The 22,300-nt window shown below is 40.2% G+C and overlaps 1 protein-coding gene and 1 long non-coding RNA gene across 2 annotated transcripts in view; both read right to left on the bottom strand.

The window, feature by feature from the left end:
- LOC109408115 (uncharacterized) overlaps positions 1-22,300 on the bottom strand; it is a 228,702-nt gene that overhangs the window by 151,637 nt on the left and 54,765 nt on the right. The window lies entirely within an intron of this gene.
- LOC134286422 (uncharacterized) lies at positions 2,009-4,346 on the bottom strand. Its single transcript, XR_009996893.1, has 3 exons — positions 3,751-4,346; positions 3,316-3,691; positions 2,009-3,039 (listed from the first exon to the last, which is right to left on the bottom strand). It is a non-coding gene; the product is annotated as an uncharacterized LOC134286422 (long non-coding RNA).

The following is a 22,300-nucleotide window of genomic DNA, read 5'->3' as shown; positions in this document are numbered from 1 at the left end:
CTTCATACCGTTAAAATGAGTGGTGTTCGGAAAAACACATTGGTAGTTGATTTTAGCGTTGTTCCAGGACGACCCGATGTTCGAAAAGTCGAACAGTTTCTGGAAAACGAAATAAAATTAAATCTTTCGGACGTTAAAAGTCTCCAGTTGCACAACACGCGTAACTGTCACACTAAGAATGAATCGCAGAATTCTGTGAAATGTTTCACCGAATCTAAACTGTAAACCATGTTTTCACAGATCTTTCTGTGAAATTCGAATATTTCCAACCCAACTGTCAAAACGCCACCGAAAATTCGGTGAAGGCAAATAAATTACAAAATTCTGTGAACTTTTTACATTTCAGTTCGGTAAACAACCAAAGATTTACCGCAGACTGTGATTTTCACCGAATTTCTGTGAAATCAGTAGTCTGCCATATTCCCAAGAGCGCCCAGGGTGTCAAAACACAACTAGTTGGATTTATTTGTTCTTTCGTAAAAGTGGTAACAGGTGGTAACTAAAACTAAAGTGAAATCTAACAAAAATGTTCAATAGGTGGAAAAGAGGCTGGTTGTGGTTTTCCGTAAGTATGCACTATTTGCACCTTCATAATATATGTTTATAGACAATTATTTGGCTTCTGTTTCTACCAGATTGAAGTGCCCGGACATATCACCGTGATGCATCCCAGCAAGAAAAATCGTGCAAGAAAAACAACCCCATTTCATCCTGTGAATCTGTATTTTGCCTTCGTAATATGTGTTTACAGTTGAATGTTGGAATAAATATTACATGTTCAACGAAATGTAACAGATATTAAATTTATTGCTGATTTTTTTTTTTCTAGAAAACTCCAAAATAAACACCGAATAAATCGGTGAACCGAAAAAATCCAAATGAAAAATTACCGTAAATTTGTGGAAAAACACCGAAAGTTCTGTGAAACCAACAAAAGTAAACATTAAATCCACCGAAAATCGGTGAAAAAGTCACCGAAATGTTCTGTGAATTTGACTGATGAGCGTTTTCAGTTTTCACAGATTGTTCGGTGAATAAAAAAATCACCGAACAGTTCACCGAAAAATCTGCTGTTGAGATTTCGGTGAAATTTCACAGAATTCTGCGATTTATTCTTAGTGTGTGTACCTTGAGATGGTAAGCAATGATATTGCGCTGCGCTACGAGAAAGCGCACAATATCAAACGAGTCTTTGTTTGGAAAGACAAACCATTCAAAATACCGGTATATGTGGACAGCGAAGCAGTGACTGTCCGAGTGCATGACCTTCCCCCTTCCGTACCTCATACTACGGTAGCGGAGTTTATGAAGAAGTACGGTGATGTGTTCTCTATACAAACTGAACGCTGGAAACACTACTTTGCTGGCATACCCAACGGGGTTCGTGTGCTGCAGATGCGAATCAAGCACCCAATCCCATCGTATCTTTCAATAACAAATGAGATCTGCTATGTGGAACACCTAAACCAGGTCAGAACCTGTAGGCGATGCTCCAAACCAGTACATCCAAAGCAGAGATGTTTGGATGTGAGCGCACCCGAAACCCAAACAACAGCTACAGCAGCAGCAGCAGCAGCAGCAGCAAGTGCCCCATCAAGCGAACCGATATTCACCGAAGCTGATTTTCCACCGATGTGCAGTCATTCCAGCGAATCTTCTCCTGATGTGAGTGATACTTTCATCGAGATTGTAGCAAGAAGCAGACGTGCACTTGCCGAACACGAGACCAAAACGACTACCATTTCAACGAACCAAACCGAACAGCAGAGCACGAATGAAGACGACGACGACGACGGGAACGACAGCTCAACTTCACCATACGAGACCTACGATGGCACCAACAAGCGGCGGCTGTCAACGAAGCGTAGGAAGGATAAAAAAAAGTTGTGTGCAACTCAGGAATCACAGAATGGCTGTGATTCGAACTTGTCTAATGAAATGTGTAAATAGTAAACTCGGCCCCGTTAAGCCTTTTTGGAGAATAAAGAGATTATAAAAAAAAAAAAAATAAATGTATGTATGTATATGCATGTATCATGATGCCTATATTCGCGAGAGCTTGTGGAGGACCTTCTACATTTATGGACATAACTCTATAATTCATAGACCTATAGAATGTTGCACATCAGAAGAATGGTAACAAAACCCCATTGATAACGTATGTAGATCTGCTGAAAATGTCCTGGAACACCCCTACACCCCTAAGCCTTATGTCCCACCCAAACAACGCCTTATATCCTCTTGAACACTTTATGACAGTGTCCTTGATCTTTTGATTTGTCCGTCTAAAGTTTAAACCGTCCTTGACACCTCTAAAAATAACTGTGGAAGTGCTAAAAAACACTAAGTTGAAGCGAGGCAGGCCAAGTCCCAGTGGAGACGTAGAGCCATAAAGAAGAAGAACCTCTAAAAATTCTCTGAAACCCTCCTTAAAACCAGTATGGATTCCCCTCCTCCAAACCCTTCAACCTTCCCTTGCCACCTCTACACTAATCCCTAGAATCCACCCATGCTACATTACCACCTCCCTTTCTGCTTGAACTCTCTGAAACAATCTTCGGATATTCAAAGGTGAGAACATTTTCAATATTTTCAGATTTTCCAGTTTTTCTACACGGTCCCCCGTTTAAGCATAATTCCTAGGATATGACCGATGCCTTCGAGGTGCTATAAATCCTATAAATCACATTGGAAGACGGCAGTGCCTTTTAAAATATGGTAGAAGGAGCAAACGACAGCTTAGAAAATCTTGGTTGAACACTTTCTTCGTCAAGGTCCAATCCGACGGCTCCAGCTGGATGGCCAGATCATTTACACATCGTCCCACTTGGCCAGCTGAATGTGGGGAATCTTGTTTGCACCGATTAAGGTCGGTAATAACCGACTGCCGCCTGAGTTCCGATAACATGGCGAGAAGTATGTCCTTCGAGTCCACCAGATGAACCTGGAATTCATCCAGCCGGAGCGTATGCGCGGGTTCATTCTCGGGAACATCCCATTGTTCGCCCTCGATATCTTGCCGCAACTACTTGGTTTCTCCTGTAATCGTGTCAAAGAAAACTTGAATGTCAATTACCATCAGACACCAGTAGCCGCTCGTGTTCCAATAGCCGCTCACCGTCTTAAAAATGATGTTTATTGGCATAAAAATGTACGATTGTCTTCATCCGTGTATAATTTGGCACGCATATTTTGAATATCCGTGGAAAAACATTATTTTTGCAGGGAACTCTGTTTTCTACACTCTTGATCGGCGATTGGAACACGAGCGGCTACTGGTACACTGACGGTATGTCATTCCCACTTAACACTTACAGTAATCTTGCACAAGTAGGGGAAGATCGTTCCGTTTGATCTGATAATGGGAGGCCTATCTGATAGCCTCTAGTTGATCCTTAAAGTTCAAACAAACACACCAGTTCCAGCTGCAGTTCTCGTTCCGTTTCCGAAACAGTGTCCCACAGTCGGCCCTATTCAGGCGGTCTTCAGCAATCGACATCTTATCTTGAATAAACAGTGGCATCACAAAGTATGCTCATCGAATCCATCTAACAGGTCCAGATCTAACGGAATCTAGCCAGCTTCTGTGCTGTCGAGCAATTATCTTCCGTACTTTGTACTTTCGGGGTGATCATCTCGCGGCACCGTAGTCCACAATTATGCAGAACATTACGCGGCGTCTCATCCAGCTCTGAAAATCAACGCACATCATATGTATTCCAAATTAAGGGACCAGTATTTGAAACTCACCCGTGTACGCCAGCTAATTGCTCTGCGGTGAATTATGGTCCGGACAGTTAGCACACAGCTTCAGTTGCACTTATATGGATTTCGCGTGTTCGTATAGAACATCCGCAGTCGCTAGGAAATCCGCGATTCCTAGATTGTCTTATAATTATCGTGGAAGTTCTCACACCAAGCGGCAATATCGTCATCCAGCTCGATATCAAAGCCACGATCCCCATTCCAGCCAGCTAACCGATGTGTGGTACAATCTGGATTCTTGAAAGCACCTTCCGGACTCTCCGGATGCCGATTTGTACGGCATCACCATCTCGTCTTCGGATTTGTTATTATCCTCACAGGCAATTTGTATAAAAATTTAATTTGTATTAAAACTAGTGACACTCCAAAGAAAAATAAAACGCGTAAATTAATAATTCTCGGCAAAAGTTTCGGATAAACAGTAGGTACTGCGAGAACCACCCGGATGATCGTTTTGTTTTGGATTATCAAAATCCAGGTTGTCACTAATACCAATGCAACTAGTGGGAAATGAACGATAGTCGATAAAAACGATACAAGTCGACGATTTGAACGTCGACGAATTTTGATGCATCCTTATTGGATCAAACAGACCCTATTCTGATGACTTACGTTGAAAATACGCTTAACAATTAAGAATTTACTTCAAAATTATCGAAAATGTAAAATTTTTCACTGAAACCCATCAAATGCACAGGTATGCAAGACGACATACACTTCACAGTCACATACAATATTCACCTCAAAATCGTTGAATTGATAATTGTAAGAAATTTAAAAGCCTTATTGCAATGAAAACTGTTCAATAAAGAAGCATTGGGCAGCCAATCTCTTAACATTCATCTAGAACGCCTAAAATAGGTGGTGTCCAAAATACTTTACAAGTTTTCTACTGTAAATATATTTTGGTCATCTGACGAATTACATGGGGATGCTGTGCGATTGCATACTTGGAGGCGTATTATGTTGTTCTGGCGATATTTCCTCGATTTTAACAAAAAACTGTAATAGTTATCAAAATAGATGCCTGTTAAGCGAAGAAATTTGATTATTTACATGAAAATATTTGTCATTTTATGCTACTTTCATGATAAAGCAGTATTCATGGCTAAAAATGGAGATAATTGCCCTGTCCAAATTATATATACCTGAGGGTGTCCAAAACATATATTCGGTGTCCAAAATGCTATTCTAACAGGCGATTGGAAATTGTGATTTTTTCAGCTTAAAATGCTTTGGTTAAGGTTTTAGTCACCAGGAATGCAAAGTACAGTCATATTATAAGCATTTAAGTAACTTTGAAAACAATCCAATTGGTTTCTAAGGAATTTAAGAAACAATGTTTCCAGCGTTGTCGTCAGCCTGTCCAAAATACATGAATTACCCTAATTCTTAAAAAGTTTGCCACATAAATACCCAATACCTACTGTGGTGCTTCTCCAGTTGACATCTCGACTAGTAATGATAATTCGAAGAGCTCGGCCTACTCATTGATCTGCTAAACTACCACAGAGTGGAAAATTTTCTAAAAATCCGCAATATATGGATAGGCTTGCATTAGGTTTCGTGAGATAAAATTTGGAGAACTCAATGTTGGGTGAGAAAGGTAGAAGGTAAACAGAAACAAAAGGCAGCTATATTATCGCTAAATTAAAAATTCGAAATTAGCAATAAACTTGATCAAAATCGCCTAACACTTTGTATGGGTGAAGCAATAAAAATTTCGGTTTTTGTTGAATAACTGGCAATCCTATGGATATTTTTCAATAGTTTTTTTGTGCAGATGATAAAAAGAAGGAGCATCTCTCTGTTATCAAAGACTTTGATAGTTTTTAATATTATTTCTGTAAGATATTGGCTATTGCTAATTTTTGCCGTTTCAGTGCGCGTTAATATTTTAGTCGAAACAAAAACAAGTTCCAGAAGAGACAAACAAAATGGTTTGAAGTGAACTAAGAAAATAACGAACCAGGAAAAGTTGTTGAATTTCAGTTCAAGTTCGCGAAATTATAAATATTGTCGTCGCGGTTGAAACCCGAAGTTTCCCCACACCCGACAATCTAATTATCTCAAAATTCATACGTAAAACCTAACGTCGGACGTAGTGCGCTGGACAGCGGACCTGGCTCTCTACCCAGCGCACTGTGCCCGACGTACGTCCGACACACGGTTCAGGAGAAAAATCGATTTTCGCATGTCAAAAATTCCGATTTTCAACTGCACGAACAATAATAGAGCCGATAGTTGTTGCGGCAGAAGATTAGAGGTAGTTCTTGTGATTTTCAAAGGTGAGCTTTAAATTGAGCAAATTTGTTTGATTTCTTTATTTGAAAAGTTTGATACGTCTGCAGGATCCAATCGGACTGAAACCGCGCTACAAAAGCCGCCTGCAAGGGAAACAATAGAAAACCATTGAATGTAAGTAATTATAATATTAGAAATAAGCCGAAAAGAAAGGAATTAATTGTGTATTTGTTTTTGCTATCATTTGAATAATAAATGTAGTTTCAAGCTACCATTACTAAAGTGCTGCAGTGGAAATTCGGTTTAATTAGGGTGGTCCAAAAAGGAACAACTGATAACATTCTTCGCCCTAGTCACAAGGCGAACGGTGACAATATTTTGAGAATTTTGCCAAATCCTAACCAGTATACTGCCGTGAATCGCAAGTCAGTCCCATATGTAAAAAGTAGGCATTGAGAAAATGGACTCGAAGTTTTCAAATTCGACTTCTATGTGGAACCTTGTGAAAACTTCTGTGATCATCATCAAACCTTCACAAATTGTTTCAAATGTGAAAACGTTACTGAGGAAAATATAAATCTAAATAAAACAGTGTTCGGTTTTGCACTGCAGGGTACACAAGCTGATAATGGGACTGACTTGCGATTACTTTTCATTATGGGACAATCTGACTTGGTGTTGTTTTTCGATTTTACTGAACAAACTATATATTTTTATTCACGCAGCAAACAAACTATATATTTTTATTCACGCAGATCATCCGAAGAAAGATCGAAAACTGCCATTAACTCAATTTTGCCCAAAATGCAGATGGGACTGACTTGCGATTCACGGCAGTATACATATAGGAAGAAACAGTTTTATCGAATTATTTCAATATTGGAACGGTGCCAAAACGTGAGTGTGATGTTAAGAAAATTTCATTCCCTTTAAAGCTGCAGGCTTTCCGCGATTATTTTTCACGTTCGCCATACTCTTTCCAATCCAGTGCATTATTGCCTAGCGAAACTAAGCCCCGCAATTATCTGGTGATGAATTATTATCGCCTGTCGTAATCGCCTCGTAAAACTATCCATTATACCCAGCAAACTGCGGCCGTAAACTCCGACTGGTCCTTGGATCATGACGCTCCAGTCAGCTACTCGGATGATGTTGATACCGAACCCTTTCCAATAATAATCACCCACTAGATCACCCATGCATAGCGCTGCAGCATGGGCCTCTAACAGAGTGAATCCCGCATCCAAGGCGACAGCCCGTAAACCAAGCCGATTGGAAGGATCCCGGAATAGTGTTGCCCCTTCTTCAGGCACGTGCTGAAGCGTATTGTTTTTCGATTCCGTGTGTTGGCGGTGTGGTATGTTCCGGTTCCGGATCGTCTCCCACTGTCGTCCACCCACGCCACCACGCTTATCAATAAATGTGGTGAAAATTAAGCCCTTATAATTTTATTGGATGATTCCAAAGTGCAAACCGATGGTGTCGCGGCCGATTGGTGGTTATTTTGTTGTTATCCATTTGATCCGCTCTAGCATGGTCGGATGAAGGGATGATATGGTGTTACATTATTGTGAAAATGGTTTTTGCGACAATTGTAAGACTTATTGTGTCGTTGTAGCACTAAACTGATGTTTTTTTTTTTGCTTTAATCTGTCTTCTCATTACACGTTAACCCACGGTGCTCCCCAGACCGTTATTATAAAATAAAAATCTCCATCCAATCGGTGCCCACCATTCGTTTTCTATGGTTATCCTGCATGTCTGGACAAAATTTGAAAAAAATCGTAGGGCCCATTTTTGAGTTACGCCCTTTAAAAGGGCGTAAAGTCCAATATTAAAAAAATCGAAATATTTAGTACTCAACCATTTTTTAACGATTTTGATGAAATATTTTCTTGCAGAATTGTATTGCATTGAGTATAAAATTTGTCTAGCATAGTTTTTGTTGAAATAATTGAAGAAAATATGACGTTTTTGTGAGTTGAGATTAATAAAAGTGTATTTATATGAAAATATTTCAATAATATTTGTAACTTTTCAGGTTCAAATACGGTAAGAAAAACGTGAATGTATGTAAACAAAAAAAAGTAAATGAATGGAAAGCTCTTAAAAAGAGAAATTGCATAACATGTGAAAAGGGCCTAAGTGCTTTTTGTAAACAAACACGTTGCGATGGCTGTAGGGCTCAACTGTACCCACGAATATCTGCACCCTTTACCGATAGCCCGAAGATTGCACTTTCTGAAACATGTTTGTTTACAAAAAGCACTTAGGCCCTTTCACATGTTATGCTAGAAACGATATTATGTGTGTTTGAATGAATGGAAGAAGAGCTGTTGTTTTAAGCCCTTTATATACTAGTTTTATTCGCACAAGACAAGAAAAAGTGAATCAATTCTGTATGAAATCATGAACACCAATATGTGATGATTTATAAATTTTTAATGATAATTACATCTATTCAGATACGTATTGTATTTGACCACAAAAATGTGTTTAAGGTGAAGATATGACGAAGCCACAGCTCAAATTTTCAAGAGCACAAATCTGAAGAACCAAACGTCGGATTGCGCTGAAAAGTTGATCGATTGGTTACCCGCTGGTCAACGACATTCGGTTCTTCAGATTTGTGCTCTTGAAAATTTGAGCTGTGGCTTCGTCATATCTTCACCTTAAATTTACTATTGGAAAACATCATTATCACACCACAAACGCCTCCTGGCAGTGTGTTGTCTTATCTTTTAAAAACTATGTGGACATGAGATGCTATTGAAAAGACTTAGAAAAACGATAATGCCGAAGCAAGTCTGTTTATATCTCATTTATTTTAAAGAAATATCTCTCTATATATTTGCGCGGCTCATTTCAACTTAGGCGCTGTCTACATTCTTATTCAAAATATTACGTTTTCAAATACAATACATATCTGATTAGATGTAATTATCATTAAAAATTTATAAATCATCACATATTGGTGTTCATGAGTTCATACAGAATTGATTCGTTTTTTCTTGTCTTGTGCGAATAAAACTAGTATGTAAAGGGCTTAAAACAACGGCTCTTCTTCCATTTATTCAAACACACATAATATCGTTTCTAGCATAACATGTGAAAGGGCCTAAGTGCTTTTTGAAAACATGTTTCACATTGGCGTAGCTAGCTCGAGAAAGAGAAGGATGAAAGAGGGGGCACAGGCCCCCTCTTGCATCCCGCTCTTTCTCATGTTTGTTTAGGAGAGTAAGAAAAAAGAAAAAGCTAGCTACGTAAATGATGTTTCAGAAAGTCCAATCTTCGGGCTATCGGTAAAGGGTGTAGGTATTCGTGGGTACAGTAGGGCCCTACAGCGATCGAAACGTGTTTGTTTACAAAACGCACTTAGGCCCTTTTCACATGTTATGCTAAATTTCTCTTTTAAAGAGCTTTTATTTATGTCAACTCACAAAAACGTCAAATTTTCTTCAATTATTTCAACAAAAACTATGCTAAACAAATCTAATACTCAATGCATTACAATTCTTCAAAAAAATATTTCATCAAATCGTTAAAAAATAATTGAGTACTAAATATTTCGATTTTTTCTTTGAATATTGGGCTTTACGCCATTTAAAAGGGCGTAACTCAAAAATGGGCCCTACGATTTTTTTCAAATTGTGCCCAGACATGCAGGATAGCCATAGAAAACGAACAGTTTTCACCGATTGGATGGAGATTTTTATTTTATAATAACGGTCTGGGGAGCACCGTGGTTATAACCCTTATGTGGCCGACAGGGTACCCGGGTACCCAGCACCCATTTACATTTACACATACATTTCCATACATCCTTCTATCGCTGGTAATAGCTTTCCGGGAGAAGTGCCGGCTAGGACAGTTTATAGATCTCGATCAGAAGTGTCTTTTACCGAGAAAAGTTTCATCCCTTCGAAATGTGACCGGCTTGTCTTGAAGATTGTTGAGACTTATAACTTTCCTTAAATTTCATCTTTTCTGAACTTCAGCTTTGTGTGTTGGCCCATAGTACTTATTGCACGTTGCAAAACATTATATAATTTTATGAGTTATAATCTTTCTCGTAAAATTTATGATCATAAAAGAAGTTACCAATCCTCGCTAAAAGCAACTCTTTGCGAGTGCACTCTGCAGCAGGAGTAAGACACATTGTGCACTCGGGCTAAACTGGTCCCCTGTCTCTTGAGAGATTATCGTGAAAATGGAAAAATATGGTCTCCGTGAAGCATCCGAAGTAAAAAGTTGAAACGTGGATGCTTTGGGCGATGTGGATTTGTGGAGTAAGGAGAAGAATGAGTGCGCTTTTTTGTTAACTGTGCACATTTTATGGGAGCCATCGAACGACACAGATGGGACTCCCTTGGACAATTACACTTGAATGGATGAATTAACTGCTCTATGGGTAATGCGGTTCAATATTGTGATTGAACATGTCGATGCAAAGTTGTTAATAATATTTAGCTACTAATATGTATACTAATGGCCGATTTCTTCACCCTGGCTTAAGCGTTAAACCAGGCTTAACTATATGGGTAAGCCTGGCTTACCGGTTAAGCCGAGGTGAAGAAATCGACCCTAAGTGGATTTCGGTTTTGTATGAGCAGACGATAAACAACTATGTACGCTTTTGCGTCCATTTGCATTTACGCTAGAGGTTCCAACCCGGGATATCCCGGGACAAAAAATCCCGGGATCTTGCAAAATTCGGGATTTCCCGAATCCCGGGATAAAATTTTTCACCGTCTCGAAAATCCCGGGACACACATATCCTACATATGTTTTCGCTTTGATTTGGATTTGGAGAGTCTTTGAAACGTATTCAAAGAGTCGTGAAATGATTTCCAAAATTGCATTCAAGAAAAAAAAATCACGATAATGTTTCATAAACCACTTCAAATTAGAGATGGGCGAACCGTTCGCGAACGGTTCCGAAGAACTAGTTCTAATGAGGGAATAACTGAACTGTCGTTCATTTGAAAAGAACGGTAGTTCTCCGTTCTCTAAAAAACGAGAAAATTGACTGTCTCGCAGAACGGTTCATTCAGCTTTTATAATGAACGAATATTGCGTTCTGAAAGTGCGAATGTTGTAAATGATCTGCCCAATTATCTCGCAAAATAGTACTCCGATGAGGCGCAGTATCATAACGTCCGAGGCCATAAAGTCCCAGGACTTTATGGCGCATTTTTCCGGGGCATAACGTCCGAACTTGCAGATACGCCACAAGGTCCAAGGAAAGAAGGCACATAGGATATTATGACGCATCCAAACTTTTGGACGCTATTTCGCAAAAAAAAAAAAACGCGACTTAATGTCCGGGACTGTATGGCCTCGGACGTTGTGACCCGGCCCCCTCCGATGACATATGCAACCGATCCAAAAACTGCAATGCATAGTATCACAAATCCTACATATTTTTGCTTTTTAATGTGGTCACGTAACACGGCAACGTACAAACGTCAAACTTCGGCTCAAAAACAACCATAAAAACTACTGAACGAAAGAACGGTTCAAAAGAACTAGTTCTTTTTAAGGAATTGTTAAATTGAGAATGGTTCACTCAATAGAACTGTTTTGCTCATCTCTACGTTCAAACTGTGTGTGGACGTCAAAACTCGTTGGAATTCGACTGAAACGATGCTGGAGCACTTTATTCGCAGTTTTGATTGCATCAGAGAGACACTTTCCGAAATACGCCTTTTAGGTCTTATGTTGGACGGACAGTGATTTCGAGGTTGCAATAAACGGCAGACAATTAAACGTTCCATAATAAATACAAAATTTCCCATAAATAATTCGAAAAGTCCCAGTGAAGAAACAGGGGTGTAAGCAGTAATAAATTACAAAAGTTCCATAAACAAATAAAAAAGGCATAAATAAATCAAAAGTTTCCATTAATAATTGATTTTTGAGCAATGAAAAAAAGTCAAAAATGCAATGAATAAATCAACTGTTGCAATAAAAAAAGCCATTTTTCCCACCAAATAACTTCGAATTTTCCATAACTAAATCCGATTTTTCCATAATTAATTAGAAAATTCACAATAAAAAAACATCGAAAAAGCAATAAAAATTTCAAAAAATGCAATAAAAAATGACTAAATTACCCATGAAAAACAAATGCAGGAAAGTATGAGGCAGTGAAATGCTGAATCGCACTTATATGACTGTAACGACTGAAAAGCCTGCCTAACTATGATTGCAATTTACCGAGCAATCGCTTGCTGTCCGAACTCGCTATCGCTCGTCGGACCTAAAAAGGGATAACATCTATGTTTGCATTATACTGGGCAAATTCTTGGAACTGTGGTTTGCCTAGAACCGAAACGATGCAGTTGCGGTGCATCGGATATCGCAAACTTCGGCGGCCTTCTGCCGCCTCAGTTCCTCAATCCTCTATGCGGCTTCGCCGCATGGTCTATGTATTTTTTTGGTTCAAAATGCATTTACGTTTATTGCTCGTTTTTTGACATTTATTGATAATTTCTTTTTTCATTTATTGCACTTTTTAAATTATTTATTGCTTTTTCGATATTTTTTTATTGTGAATTTTCCAATTTATTATGGAAAACTCGGATTTATTTATGGAAAATTCGAAGTTACTTGGTGGGAAAAATGGCTTTTTTTATTGCAACAGTTGATTTATTCATTGCATTTTTGACTTTTTTAATTGCTCAAAAATCCATTATTTATGGAAACTTTTGATTTATTTATGCATTTTTTATTTGTTTATGGAACTTTTGTAATTTATGACTGCTTACACCCCTCTTTCTTCATTGGCACTTTTGGAATTATTTATGAAGAATGATCACTTTTTTATGAGTCGTTTATATTTTAGCCGCAATAAACCTTCATGAAGCTCTTCAGCCAATCAGACTCGCTTACAAGCTCGCTTATGAAGCATTGAGAAGACGCGACTGTATGCGGAAGGTAACTTGAGTTTCCTGTATTCGAAGCTTAAGAAAAGTAATTCCAAAGTTCGAAACGACCTCTTCGACGCAATCACGACGTAATAACAGCGCTGAAGTTCCTTCAAGGCCTTCCGTTGTCAACGCAAGTGCCAGCAGAACTCAAAAGCTTATCGAAAACGCAAATGATAAAGTTCATCAAGGAACTAGGAGTCCGATTGTTGCAAGACTGCCAAAGACAGACCGATGATGATGCTGCCGAGTTGAATGCTGGATTGTCCTGTGTGCATGACACCATCGAGCATGCGTTAATAACTAGAATCGACTAGAAAAGAATATGCCAACCCGTCCCAGACTGATTCGGCAATTATTGATTTTTCAAAATTTATTGTGAAAGAGCTGCCACTTTTTGAGCTACATGGTAAACTGAACCGACAATTGAATCAACGTCTGCTAATAGCGAGCGCATCTTTTCGAACTCTGGATATATCTATCTATATATACAGGGGATGGCCAAAATGTTTGGGATAGGCAACTTTTTTTCTCTCACAAAAAAGTTCAACATGCTATAACTTTTCATAGAGTGCATCAAAAAATGTCAATTTTTGACTGTTCATCAACCTGTTATATGTGCATCATTGGTACAAATTTGGGCTCAATTGGTTAATCTTTCGCAAAGTTAGAACTGTTCGGGTAAAACACTATTTTTTAGACAACTCATTTTTGAGCTGTCATATCTCGGAAACCAGTGAACCGAATTGAATGAAATTTTGAACGTACACTAACAATATACAAATGCTTCACAAACTATTAAAACATAGATACTTTTTGAACGTTGAAAAAAGTCATCATGGATTGACACTTTTTGGATTTTTCTCGAAAAAATGTATTTTTTTTACGTCAATGTCAATAAATTTTAGTGTTGATGTCCAAAGATTTTCCACTTCTGTTCTCAAGTTATCTTTAATCAGATATATTAGAGCCTATTTAGATTAAAGGAAGAACACATTTGGTAATTTTTGTGCGGTATTGTAAATTTGACTTATTTTCCTCTATATGGGTAAATATTTAAACCCGGTATAACTTAATTCACCGTGAGAAAATATAACATTTTATAACGTTGTATTAAGTATCAATATATTGTTGATAAACGTTTAAAAATTCATTCAATTCGGTTCACTGGTTTCCGAGATATGACAGCTCAAAAATGAGTTGTCTAAAAAATAGTGTATTACCCGAACGGTTTTAACTTCGCGAAAAATTATTCAATCAAGCCCAAATTTGTACCAATGATGCACATATAATAGGTTGATAAACAGTCAAAATTTGAGATTTTTTGATGCACTCTATGAAAAGTTATAGCATGTTGAACTTTTTTGTGAGAGAAAAAAAGTTGCCTATCCCAAACATTTTGGCCATCCCCTGTATATAAATGCAGTAGCATACGTGGGACCGCGCATAACTTGCGACCGGGTGGTCCAATTTTGGTCGTCTAAGTTTTGTTTGGTTAGTTTTCACCCAAGGAAGGTTTATGAGGCAAAAAACATGGGAAAATTTAGAGTTTTTGAAAATCGGGTTTTCATACATTTTGAACGGGGACTTGCGCTTGGCTAGGGACTTGAAACGTCAAAAAACGCAGTAGGCAAGACAAAGTTTGCCGGGGACAGCTAGTCTATTATAAAAAGCGAACTTCTTCCGATGAAATCATTATTAACATTTACTTCTTGAAGTCGTATCTTCAGAGAACGAATAAAAATTGGTAAGTACATTTCTTATTTTTTATATTTTAAAGTCGTCATAACTTGTAAACCAATAGACCGATTTGTAATCTTTTTTCACGAATGAAACAGTTATTGGTTCTAGATTTAAGGAAAAAAATATTACGAATATCCCCCATCACTTGAATATAGCCGTTTGTTTTAATAATTTTTATCTATAGGGCACGATCGGTGAAGTACTGGATTTGTAGTAATGAGCTTTATTTTAGTATGGTGAGAAGGTTAATTCTCCGGTTCTGCAAGGAACTGGTACAAAAAGCTTGGGTACTATGATTCCGTGTCAAATTTTATGCTGTTTGAGCAAAATTTTGGAAAACTGTCCTGTTGAAGAAACAAGAAATGGTGAAAACAACACTGTGTTGTTTCCAATGTTTTGCACAAACAGCATCAAATCAGACAAAAAATCATATTTCCCACGGGTTTTGAACCATTTCCTAGGAAACGGAGACTACACCTTCTCATCATACTAAAATTCAGCTCATTACTACAAATCTAGTACTTCAATGATCGTGCCCTATTATTTATATCACTCGGATTTCATTTTGTTGTTGGGCCTAAAAATGATATGTTTTTGAAGGGGTGACCGCAAACTTTTGATTCGGCGTGTATATATATACAAACATTTTGTAATGTATAGGGGACAATGGTCAAAATGGGATACTCAATAACTCAATAAAATTGTGACTGATTGGGAATGGCACCAAGAGATCATTCCGACATCCCAACATAAGATTACGACATATTTGAATAGTTTTCTAACTGATAAATTTTGTCATTGAATATTTTTATGTACTTTCAATTCGTAGGGGAAAAAGGACAACATGAGACATCATCTATGTATATGATGAACAAAAGGTGATTCGCTTAGGGTTTTACCATTAAATAGCATGACTTTCTATCGACTTTGTTTGGTTTTTTGTTCAAATTCATTCGAAACTTTCAAATATTCTCATTTTGTAGGGGATATTGGACAAAATAAGTCACTTACTGTGATCAAAAGTTGAAAACATTTACCAAACTAAGTTGTCTGACATTGCTACATGATGTTTTTTTTAATATTCCCTCATCTTTTTTTTCGGTTTGATATACTTAGGTATTTCTGACATATTTAGGGGAAAATGACCAAAATGAGACACTTGCCGAAGGAGTTTATACCATTCGTTTCCCCAGATTTGTTTGCTTAGGAATGAGTTTTTGTAGTTTGCTTAGAGACCGGAACTGAATTGCGTCCGTTTTTTTTTTTTTTGATCGAATGCATAGCACAATATCAGGCAATTTTAGAGCAGCTAGTGTTGAAATATATAACGCAAAATTTACAAAAGAATCATATCTCAAAAGTAAAAAAACATACATACCGTAATCCGGGATCAAATTAATCACTTTAAAACAACTTTTGCGGATAACATCAGCGCCTGTTCAAATATTGCCAAAAGAATTTCTGTAAAACCAGTACCCAGTGGATCTCCATGGAGCCATGTGACAGAATTTTGTTCAACAAATTTAAACTTTAAGTTAAATAACTTCAAATATCAAAATATTGGAAATGCCACTTTGGGGCGAAATTGATCAGGGGCGAAATAAGCATCGGTTGGAAAGGAAAATTTCCTTCACCGCTTAATTTTGCTCTTCTAAAACCGAATAACGCGTCTAAAATCTTACAACTAGTGATTTTATTACTTTAAATCTGGAGCTCGATTTGAATAGGTCGTATGTACATTTGTCGATATAAAATTCAATCAGTTTATTTTAGATATTGTAGCAATATGGAAGATATTTTGCAGACTTTAAATGATGGAACGGAAAGCCTGTTTTGTGATGATTCTGCTGTATGTATCAACTTTGTTCAATTTCAACGGTTTTTGCTATAAAAAGCGAATCCAACTGATCGAATTTTTAATCGACAAAAGCACATACGACCTTTTCATATCGAGCTCCAGAAATGCAAAATTAAATTTTGAAATTTCCCCTTAAACGCCTAAACGTAGACAATTTCATTTAAAATAAGTGATTTTATCACAAAAAATGACAATTTCTCATAAAATGAACTTTTTATAGCTATTTCATTTTCTGATTAGCTGCATTACATCCCTACCAAGGCTCCAGAAATATGTTAAAACAGAGAATTCACAGGAAGTCCTATTAGCAATTGATTGTTTAGTAGCAATGATTTCAGCTAAATGAGAAATACGTTGCAAATTCCTTGAAAAAATATGGTAAATCTAACTTCTTTCTAAAAAATTAAAAGTCTACACTCATCTCTAGACATCTACGAATCAGATGACGTAGAAAGTTTAAGATCATTACGACGCTTAAGAGTTCCTAGTATGGAATTACAATGTAGTACTCAAGTGATCAAATTCACCCCGCTAATCAATTTGACCCCGGTTTACGGTATCTGGATTTTTTATATGAGTCCCAAGACCATGATAACATGAAAAAAAAATGAAATACATGCATATATTTTACCCCTAAACTCGCATTTCAGTACATAAATTGGCAACTGTCATGGTAATCACTTTTTCGCGCACTGTGTCGCACATTTAAATCAAAATTGCAAGAAAACGATAAGAGCTAGAAGTTTGATGTCAATTTTAGAGTAGGACAGGGGCCACAACTTTGCCTAAGAAATAGTTTTAATTTATTACGCATGTTTCAAAGATAATTGACAAAAACAAATTAAAACACACTATTTTTAACTATTTTGCTCTAGAAAACATAGTTATTTAACTGAACCAATCGATTCAAAGATGCCATTTTATAGAAAATTCAATAATCTTTCGAATTAGGGTAAGAAAACTGCGATAACTTTGACCATTTTCAAATTATAGCTAGTTAAGGCAATAATAATCAAAAACATGGAAAGTTCAATAATTACGTAACGTTTGAGATTGGACCATATGCGTAGAACATTTTTTTTTTCACCATTTATGGTCCTCTATCACCCTTTAAAAAGTTTGCACTCATGAACCTAACACCCTGTATAGGGCACCGCACTGTTTTGATTTTGTATGGGATTTTGAAGTTTCGTGGCCTTGTTGTTTACAAGATTTCTGTTAGTGTGAAAGAGAAGGAGAGAATTTCATGCAGTTCCCTATACAGCCAGAACGATAAACAATATAGTACAACTCCGATCGTCGTGAAACTTGGTGGGTTTGTAGTTCATCGAAAACTACTAGACCCGTTATTTTTATTCCGTCATTAGGGTGACCAATTTTCAGATAGGGTGGTCCTAAAAATCAAGGTTTTTAAACCCTTTTTTTATGACTTTTGAACCAGTTCAGGCCAAACATTTCAATAGGTCCTATCTGCATTTGAGAGGCTCTCTTTGTTCACTTTCTCTTTCAATTATTGCAATGTAATGGTACACTTTTCAACTATTTTTGCAGTACAAATTAAAAGATGATTGTTTTGACCATCGTTCAATGCAAGGAGACAATCATAATACATATAAACAGCTGAGATATTAACGAAAGAGAGGGAAACCAAAGAGAGCCTCTCTTCTGCAGATAGGACCTGTTAAATACCTTCTCTGAATTAGATTCAAAATGAAATTTCCAGTCTAGAATAAGTAATTAATTTTGACCTAAGCAAATTAAGTTTGACCCACGGTGCACACCGAATGCACACCCTATGTAAATAGTAGCATAAGAAATGTAAAATAGAGTTAGTTGAAATCGTTACCCCGCCGCGTTTGCACACACAAATAGTTGCTCCCGGTTTTGTATGGTGTCCGAAAGTTCCAATCGCGACGATTCATACTTAATTGCACCCGTCCGCTTGTGCAGTGCCTAGTGAAGCAGTTTAGGACAATTAGAATTGTATGGGAAGAACGAAAGAAGTTTTAGAATCCGCTGGGAAAATATCCCACCATCAAGTGAAGAAAGAAGAGTAGTTAAGTGCTAAACATAATTTGGTCCTTCGAGCCGGATTTTTGGACCGCCGTACGTGTGTGTGATCAATTTGGAGCGACCGGTGAACAAAATGGCGGCAGAAGCGAAGACCTTTGATGAGTGGTTGCAGAAGAAGCAAAACGTGGTGGATTCCGTGGCCTTGTTGGAGTATTATGTGAAGAATTTCGACAAGGAGGAGGCCCGGAAAGAGCAGGTAGAAGCTTGGGCGGAAAAGCTTGAGCGGTTCTACGACGAGTTCCATCAGGTAGCCGTCAAGATGGAGGCCTTATCCACGGAGGAGAATCCCATCGACTTGAAAGGTGAGCGTCAAAAATTTGATTCCCGATATTATGGTTTGCGTGCATTCTACCTGAAGCAGATTGCGATGGCTGCCAGTTCCTCTCCCTCCAGTCGCTCCCCACCCACCAAGCCAATGAACGTTCGGCTTCCGGAGCTGATTCTTCCTAAATTTAGTGGTCGTTTGGAGGACTGGTGCGTCTTTCGCGATTGCTTCCAGTCTGCTATCGGTTCTCGGAGTGATATCGGTCCCGTTGAAAAGCTGCATTACCTGAAAGGTCTGGTCCACGGTGAAGCGGCCCGTATTCTCGACCCAATCAAGGTCAGTGAGCAGGGCTACAAAGACGCTTGGCGGGCACTTACTCTGCGATTCGAGAACAAGCGGCAGCTCATCAAGTGTCACATTCGGACGCTCTTCGACACTCCAGCGATGCGTAATGAATCTGCCGAAGATCTTCTGGCGCTGGTCGATCGCTTCGAACAGCAAATCTCCGTGTTGAAGAGTTTGGGTGAACCAGCCGATAAGTGGAGTTCCTTACTGGTTTACCTGCTGACAGTCCGCCTTGATTCGTGTACGCTCCGAGAATGGGAGAACCACTGCGCCAAACTCGATGCCGACAACATCGCTTCCGTTCTGGGAGGAACCGCTTCGACATCCAGCGCAGTCACTGATGACTCGACCTCCATGCCATCGTACGTCCAGATGGTGAACTTCCTCCAGAACTATGCTCGAGTCCTGCACGCAGTTTCCCCGGCCACATTCGTTCCTTCTCCTCGCTCCAAGCCCAAGCTTCCGCCTAAATCAGCCGCATTCCCCGTCGCAGCGCCACCGAAGGGCGCATCCAGTTCGACACCTTCAAGTTCCAGTACCAGCAATTCGGAGAAGCCGTGCGAGAAGTGTGGACAGGGACACTACCTGTACCACTGCCCGGAGTTCCAGAAGCTGGATATCGCGCAACGGACCGACCTGGTAAAACAAAAGAACATCTGCCTAAATTGTTTGCGCTCCTCCTCCCATTTCGCCCGAACCTGTTCGGGCTCCCGCTGCCGCGTCTGCTCCCGAAAACACCACACGCTGCTTCACACGGACAGCAGCGATACGAAGTCCACGTCCAGCACCCAGTGTGAAGAATCTACCTGTTGCGTCGTTGTCGAGGAAATGCCTTCCATTCCGTCAAATCCAGCACACTCGAAGTCCGCTCCACAAGTTTCAGCTCAACAACCGTGTACTCCTAGTACTTCGATCGCTCCCTCTCTCCGTGTTCACGACATTTCCGGGAATCCCCAGTGCGCTTTGGTCTCGCAATCCCAAGCCGTGATCCCTGGAACCGTTTTTCTTCCAACTGCGCTCGTGAACATCCGCAACAGTAGAGGTCGCATCATTACCGCACGGTGTTTGCTGGACTGTGCATCCCAACGAAACTTCGTGTCTGCTGGACTGTGTGAGAAGCTCCAACTACCACGGACTCGTCTGCCACAGCCGATGACAATCAGCGGAATTGGCAACACCACCACGCGTGTAGAGCACGAAGCGTGCGTGAGCGTCTCTTCTCGTTTTTCATCGTTCTCCGTGAAGTGTTCTATGCTGATTCTTCCGTCGATCACCGTGAAGCTTCCACAGTTCTCCGTCGACACCCGTGAATGGTCGATACCGGAGCACGTCGACCTCGCCGATCCGACTTTCGCGGTCACCAGTAACATCGACATGATCCTGGGTGCCGCACACTTCTTCCGTGTCCTTCGTTACGGCCGAATCTCTCTCGGCAACGATCTCCCGCTGCTCCAGAACACCGAATTCGGATGGGTTGTCTCTGGAGAGTGCGTATTGGAAAACCACGACCACGAAGATCCCCGTAACTGCCAGTTCAGCAATCCCTGCACAATCGATGAGCTGGTTAACCGCTTCTGGCAGCTAGAAGAAGTGCAGCAGTCAAAAGGGTGGTCTCCGTCCGAGCGATACTGCGAGGAACACTTCGTCGAACACACCGTCCGAAATGCAGATGGTCGCTACGTCGTCAACCTCCCAAAGCGAGAAGAGTTACTACCACAGTTAGAAGACAACTGGTACAACGCGACGCGGCGATTCTACTCCTTGGAACGATCGCTTGCCAGAGATCCAGAGAAGCACGCCATGTACCAGAAGTTCATCCAAGAATACCAAGCTCTCGGGCACATGAGGGAAATTGATCTCAACGAGCGAGACAGCAAACCTCGCTACTATCTTCCCCATCACGCAGTCATTAAGATGGACAGCACCACTACCAAGCTCCGAACCGTCTTCGATGCGTCTTGCCGGTCGAAATCCGGTCTATCCCTCAACGACGTTCTCCTCGCTGGCCCCACCGTCCAAGACACTCTAGTTACGATCGTCATACGCTTCCGAATCTTCGAATTCGTCGTATCAGCGGACATAGAAAAAATGTACCGTCAGGTCCTGGTATCGGAACAGGATCAGCCGCTGACTCGAATAGTCTGGCGAAATCATCCGGATCTTCCGCTGAAGATTTACCAGTTACTTACCGTCACCTACGGCACTAGTTGTGCCCCGTTCTTAGCGATCAGGGTGTTACAGAAGCTTGCCGACGACGAGGAACAGCGATTCCCGCTGGCAGCTCTTGTGCTTCGCCGTGACTTCTACGTGGACAACTTGCTGACTGGCTCCAACGACACGTCATCTCTCGCCGCTACCTGCAAGCAGCTCATCGCGATGCTGGCTTCTGCAGGCCTTCCGCTTCGGCAATGGTCGTACAATAACCAGGCTGTACTCGACGCCATTCCGCCGGAGCTCCGGGAGACTGAAACGCTGCTCGATTTGGACCATGAAGCCTCCGTCACCACGCTCGGTCTACGCTGGGAACCTGCCACCGACCTTTTGTCCTTCAAGCAGCCGAAGTGGAAGGAATATTCCATCCTCACGAAGCGGGAGATTCTGTCGCAGATCAGCAGTCTGTTCGACCCGCTTGGACTTATTGGCCCGACCATTTCGAAGGCGAAAATCCTTCTTCAAGGCTTGTGGAAGCTCCACCTCGACTGGGACACACCAGTTCCTCTGGCAGTCGTCAGTGAGTGGCAGGATATTCAGCAGAAATTCGCCGGTCTTGTGCACCTGCGGATTCCCCGGTACGTCCTTAGCCCTGGTTACGCACGCCTGGAAGTCCATGGCTTCAGTGACGCTTCAGAGGCCGCCTACGGTGCTTGCTTGTTTCTCCGTTCCATCTCTTCCGCTGGATCCTGCACTGTTCGGCTGCTCATGTCGAAGTCGAAGGTGGCACCAGTCGACACGAAGTCCATTCCGCGCCTAGAGCTCTGCGCGGCTCATTTGCTCGCCAAGCTCCTCGTCCATGCCATGAATTCCGTCGAGATTGCTGCCACGGTCTACCTGTGGACCGACTCTACCATCGTGCTGGAC

This window comes from Aedes albopictus, chromosome 2, assembly GCF_035046485.1.
Source record: "Aedes albopictus strain Foshan chromosome 2, AalbF5, whole genome shotgun sequence".
NCBI classification, from domain to species: domain Eukaryota; kingdom Metazoa; phylum Arthropoda; class Insecta; order Diptera; family Culicidae; genus Aedes; species Aedes albopictus.
This window is presented reverse-complemented; position numbering and strand designations above follow the sequence as displayed.